Source organism: Rhyacophila brunnea, unplaced genomic scaffold (assembly GCF_057557595.1).
Source record: "Rhyacophila brunnea isolate RB1 unplaced genomic scaffold, BYU_Rbru_1.0 scaffold_10, whole genome shotgun sequence".
Taxonomy (NCBI): domain Eukaryota; kingdom Metazoa; phylum Arthropoda; class Insecta; order Trichoptera; family Rhyacophilidae; genus Rhyacophila; species Rhyacophila brunnea.
In genome coordinates, this window is record NW_028232752.1 from 1391673 (window position 1) to 1397025 (window position 5353).

The 5353-nt window shown below is 35.8% G+C and overlaps 1 non-coding gene across 1 annotated transcript; it reads right to left on the reverse strand.

Moving 5' to 3' along the window:
- Window positions 1-3226: 3226 nt before the first annotated feature.
- TRNAK-CUU (transfer RNA lysine (anticodon CUU)) lies at window positions 3227-3299 on the reverse strand. The gene has a single exon. It is a non-coding gene; the product is annotated as a tRNA-Lys (tRNA).
- Between the last annotated feature and the right edge of the window lie 2054 nt (window positions 3300-5353).

Below are 5353 nucleotides of genomic sequence, written 5' to 3' on the forward strand. Positions count from 1 at the left end.
CCGATTCATGAGAGCTACGGGTCTTCCACTGACATTGACCTTGCGTGCCGTAGAATGCCGAGACCACAGAACAGATAATAAATATAATTCCGATAGGCTATATACCAATACAGTACATTTTGACGCAGGGTTTTGAATGTGTGAGTATCCTACGAAAATGAACCACGCATTATAGACGTGCAATAGTGTGTGTAATACACCAATATTAAATGAGCATTAATGCAAAAACCGAGAGCGGTTGTCAGTATTCGACGTATGACGTATTCTTGACACTTGTTTAAATTTATACTTCTCCTTGCCCGTTAGGTACCTATTTCAGTTCCCATTATTTCTGAGTTCCCTGGCGAAGTTGCGTCATATAGTACGTTACATGTTTAACTATTAAACTTCATAAGTTATGATAATCGAGTCGTCGCAATTGGTTTGTTAAGGCTATAAATACCTCAGTTGAGGCACGATCTAAAAAGATCGAGGCTAGGCGATGCGCGGATTGCGGGTCGCGGTTGCAAATGACGCATGCCAAACGAAATATAATTTGTCATATAAATCCAACATGCGTCCATTTAATGTTCTGTTTATTGTTATATTAGTTACAATAATAATATATTCATTGACATGTTTTCTTTTTCAAGTAAATGGGTAACGTTTTTAGTCATCTTTACACGCTTTAAGAATTAATACCCTCGTCGCCATCACGAAACAAATTGACATGCTCCCCGCTCGACGTTCTCTCTCCGAATGCCAGCGAGTCCAAAATTTCGTCGCACCTATAGTTGAAAATTATTTGCCGTTTCATTGATGTATCGTCTTAATGCATTTCTTATGGCAACCCTAGTGCCGAATGCGGTGATGATAACATCGTGGATTTTCGAAATAGGGACATTTTGAGATACTTTCCGTGACAAGGGTTGCAGAAAGGTCTGAACACGGCCATTGTTGTCCGAGTCTACAGAATTCGGCCATCGAGATTCGATGGTATTCAATTTTCCGTGAAATTTAAACTGCTCGAACGGGTTCCTCTTTACTAATATGTCACCCGACGAGACCTTGCGTCAGCTGTTACTCTTTGTATGGAACAAATCACCTGACAGTGTCGAACAAATATTTTTATTATTTGATGTAACATTGTAACATATTATTGATATTACGTCAATCAGTGGCGCACCCAGGATTTAATATTGGAGGGGGGCCAAGGAGGAGAATGTAAATTAGTCCCATAGGCTCTTTTTCTTCTTCACAGCCTAATTTCTCATTTATCGGTCTTTTGTCTATTGCACTCGGTGTACCTACACCATGGTCCCCACATCCTGAAACGGGCCCTCCGGTTAGGATATTTGGCGGCCCCCTATCTACCGCTAAGATTAAAGGCAGTATGAAACACTAAATTAACGTTTTCCAAATTGTGTTTTAGTTCAAATTAAGGGTACTTATACAGTGAATTATTGGCGATTTTTAATACATCTACTTTAATAATGGAGCTGTCGAGTATCGACAAATAATAATCAAAAAATATATTGCACAATTATATAAGTAATTGAAAATGTTCATGGCTATGAAGTATAATAGCGCCGCAGGCAACTTTTTTTTACTATTAAAGCTAATTTATGATGTGTGTTTATCTCACTTATCTGGTCAAACCGACACGCCGGGCCCCCCATAACCCGGGCCCCCCGGCTAGAGCTCTGTCAGCCCTCCCAAGCTATGACCTACACCACTCCAGAATTCGGGTGGACACGGAGAATTTTTTGACAGTTCCATTAGGGATTGGGTTTCTAAAAAAACCGGACAATTTCGAAATTTTTGTGTTAGAAATTAAAATCTAAGAAATTTTTCTATAAAGGTGCTGGTGAATTATATTCTGATAATTTTTATTTTGGGGGGCGCCAGGGCCCCCTGCCCCCCCCCCTGGGTGCGCCACTGACGTCGATGTTCATTTTGATTTACGTAAGCAATAGCCCGTGTATGATTAGTTATATTGTCAAAACATTGTTTACATGTAAGGTTATAGAAAAGCCCTGTGTGAAGGTCGAAAATGAAGAATTTTGGGAAACTATGCGAGCTTAGCCTAGAGTCTAGACAATTTGTAGACTTGTAGGAAAAACGTAAATATCATTATGACACCTTGTCCTTTTTTTTAACATTTAATGATCATAAAAATAATATGTAAACGTGTCAAACATCAGCGCATCTATTCTATACACAAGACTGTATCGGCAGCTATCGAGAGTAGTTTTGTATCGAAGTATTAGCACTGATTGTAACAATTACAATATGTCAAATTCTAATGGATTTAAGTTTTGTACTATCTACTCAAATGGAATAGTACAAAACTTAAATCCATTAGAATTTAAATTCAAATTTCATCAAGTATCTTCGGTCGATAGTTTTAATATTACAATAAGTTAGTTGTAATTGTTACAATAAGTGCGATGTTTTACAGCACCTCTATTGGGTGTGCTAAATTTTAGAGCAAGATGGACAGCTTAGGCTGTTTAGACACTTATTGTCACAATTATTATACTTCTATACAAATATTATATGAAAAAACTACCCCCGATAGCAGTCTTGTGTATAGAATAGATGCGCAGATGCCCGTGGTTATAGCACTTTTTCAAATTATTATTTAATTTATTATCAAATATATTCGGTAAATTATTCAATGGAGTTTGCAATCGACTCGTAATTTTTCAGAAATTGCAACATTGTAACACTTAACTCTAATTTATTGTAATTGTTACAATAAGTGCAAATATTTCGATACAAACCTACCCTAGTGTTGAGGCCGAAAAGCAGTCTTGTGCATAGAATAGACGCGCAGATGTAGGAAATGATATGTAATATGTAGGTACATATTATTATTCTATGTAGTAGAAATTTAACTAAACTCGAGCACTAAAGATTTTCGTTTTGGTCTATAATCGTGCCAATTTGCGAAAGTACGCTGTCAGCCATCTTAGAATTATTTTTAAATCTAGGTAAGTATAAAAATAAGTAGATATTAGATTACTTTAGTTATTGTATGTTTTAATGTTAATTTATTTCCACAAAAAAATATTTTAGATAATTATTTGCTGTAAGTCATTATAATTTTCAGTGATTATTACATTATAAGCGCCAATTAAATAAATATGTGTACAGACTTGATTAATTGCAGAAAATTAATAATATAAAACTGATAAGAAGTACAATAATAAAAATGAAATTTAAAAAGAATTCAAAAATATTTCGCCCAACGTGGGGCTCGAACCCACGACCCTGAGATTAAGAGTCTCATGCTCTACCGACTGAGCTAGCCGGGCAGTTGACCACTACGACAAATATGTTATTTTTAAAACCTTATGATTTTCTTTTCTGTGGGAGTGATTATTTTTAAAAATTAATTTCATATTTTAAAATTGAAGATATAATAATATAACAGATATTATATCTATATATTATATATATTTTCAATACCTACTCATTAATTTAGTACCCATTAACATAGTATAACCACTTTGGCACCTGTTTGATAATTGTTAAAATATGTGACCTAATTTAGATACTAAATATGCACAATACTTATATATTATATAAACGCAATATATTATGATAGTAGGATGTTTAGCAATAATAATATGTGAATTTGCTAGACCCGGGATTCAAACCCGAAATCAACGACTTTATAAGCCGGTACATTACTGTCTCCGATCTGCAAAATAATGAATGAATCGCTGTATAAAAATACTTTAAAGCATTCTCTCAAAGTCTCAATTGAATCTGTTGGCGTCCATGGATAATAGAACCATGTTTTTCAGAAATGTAATATTAATTATTTATAACAGCAATACTTGGTGGTCCATTGAGACAATTTCAAATCGCTTCACGCTATCCAACTTTTGATAAGTGGATATTAAAAATAATACAGAAAATATTTTGTCGTATAACATTAATATTTTAATAAAACTACTTAAATAAATCTTTTATATTTCGATATGCGGCATAGGGTGGGCGGACATTTTGGATTTGCACCCACGCAGCAAACACCCTTGTCATTTTTATAATAACATACTAAGGTATTCTGTCAATCTGGACGTATTTATTACGATTTTATGGTGACTGTAGCAGTCGATATGCTATGATGGTTAATAAAAATTTAAAAACCACATGAGGTTCAGTAGCTGACGGTTTCCTATCACTGGCGCAGTCGATTCGAAAGAAAACAGCTGAAATATTCTCATTTGCATACCAGCTAAAAATAGCGCAGGAAATGTCATTCCAATTTCAAAAATTAAGCCCCGCGCAATCAACTAATTGCTTATTTCGCTCGAGGCGCTCTCTCTTGAGGTGACGTAGAAATGCAGTAATTGTCAGAAGGGTGGCGCGAATTTACCGCAGGGTCGTCCTTGACCGGAAACCACCTTCCCCAGTCCGCGCGGCAAAAGCCCATTTCCGCCCGCCATAGGTCGCGAATACAACGAAACGATGCGGCCGAGCAAGCCGAAGAGTTTATCAATTTTAATCATCGATTTACAGGATAAGTCATTCCATACAATATCTCAACACTAATCTTCAAAATTCAAAAATCACATAACTAATCATATAAACAGGTACAGTAGACTTGTAAAGCCATCACCCCAAACAACAGCCTTCGATTCGACTTCATTTATGGCCGAACTTTAGCATATAAGATGCAGGTGTACCCACCAGATGTAAACACCATTTTACCGCCACTGGACAATTTCAGTTTTAAAGTATACGCTTCATAACTTTGCACTCCGGCTTTATATATTATCTATTTATTTATTTATTACCTATTACTATACTATATTACCTACAAGTACATTATATCATTTGATCTAATTTTATGCGAGGTAATCAGGCAAGTGTAGTAAAAAAGTGCAAAGTTATATAACGTATGTACTCTACATTTACGTGTATTATCTATAATTTGACCATAGATTAGACCTGACGAAGTGAAAGATTTGATGAACCGTGTAGACAGCAAAACGAATGCCTCTGCTTGACGCATGCACAAACCTTCTCAGTGTAAAACCAGAATTTAAATGTTGAAGTGAAAGATCCTTAACCCGTTTCGTCAAGTTTGGATTGTTATTGCATTTCTTATGGCAACCCTAGTGCCGTATGCAGTGATGATAACAACGTGCATTTTCGAAATGGGGACATAGGGACGTAGTAAAAAGTGCAAAGTCAACGCGTTTATGACGAATAATATCATTTCCGGGAAATATTGCAATAATGGTAATTCACCTCATTTCAACCGTAGCAAACAACTGGTAGGTCATTGGCCTTCAATTTGCGATGAGCAAGTCAATTATTCCCTCGACTGACTGATATGCGAGTGTAACAGAGAAGT